Source organism: Penaeus monodon, chromosome 41 (assembly GCF_015228065.2).
Source record: "Penaeus monodon isolate SGIC_2016 chromosome 41, NSTDA_Pmon_1, whole genome shotgun sequence".
In the NCBI taxonomy this organism is placed as follows: Eukaryota; Metazoa; Arthropoda; class Malacostraca; order Decapoda; family Penaeidae; genus Penaeus; species Penaeus monodon.
Window position 1 is genome coordinate 17,615,799 of NC_051426.1, and position 1,199 is coordinate 17,616,997.

Here is a 1,199-nt window from a genome sequence, read left to right on the forward strand (position 1 = left end):
ATGCCAATCTGAGTTCGAGGGTTCGAGTCACCGGCCGGCGCGTTGTTCCCTTGGGCAAGGAACTTCACTTCGATTGCCTACCTAGCCATTGGGTGGGCAAGCCAGCCCAAGTCAGTGCTGGTCCCTTGCCCAGATAAAATAGAGAGTATGATTACCTAAAAAGGTAACACCGGCACTCTCCGTGGAAAGGAACTGGGGACCCTACCACGTACTCACTCCAAGAGCATCACTGCATGAAAACTACAATTAAGTATCATGCTGTGACCACAGCGGCTCAAACATGAACCTACCGTTAAAAAAAAATATTTATATATATATACATATACATATACATATACATATATATATACATATATATACATCATCATCAATAACGGTATGCTCATGTTTGAGCAGCTGTGGGCCTCTCCACCATCCTTCGCCACTCAACTTGATCCTGCGCCTTTCTTTCCACTTGTACCATCGACAACCTGCAAATATCTTTGATGTTGTCGCTCAGTCTTGTCTTCGGTTTGCCTCTTCCTCTGTTTCCTATCACCATCCCTGTCAGCAAGTTTTTCTCAATACTTTTACTTCTCATCACATGACCGATAAACTTTAATTTCCTTTTGTTCAAGATGTCCAGCAGCCGTGGACCTCTCCACCATCCTTCGCCACTCAACTCGATCTTGCGCTTTTCTTTCCACTTGTACCATATATATAAATATCTTTGATGTTGTCGCTCAGTCTTGTCTTCGGCTTGCCTCCTCCTCCGCTTCCCATCACCACCCCTGTCAGCAAGTTTTTCTCAATACTTTTACTTCTCATCATCGTGCGCGCAGGTGTGTGTGTGTGGGAGAGAAGTCATAAAAGAAATACGAAAATACAAAAAGTAGGTGATCACTCTGTTTTGAGTGTTTCCTTTCCCTTCTTGTATTTCTAGAAGTACACTATAGAGAAAATCATTCTTGAAATGAAGTTTATGTATATATACATATATATATATATGTACATATACATATATATATATATATATATATATATATATATGTACATATACAAATATACATATATTGCATTGTTCCCTTGGGCAAGGAACTTTGCCTCGATTGCCTACCTGGCCACTGGATGGGCGGGCCAGCCCAAGTCATGCGGTCCCAGCCCGGATAAAAGGAAAATGATTTCCTAGAAAATGACCGACACCTCCGGGAAAGAAATGG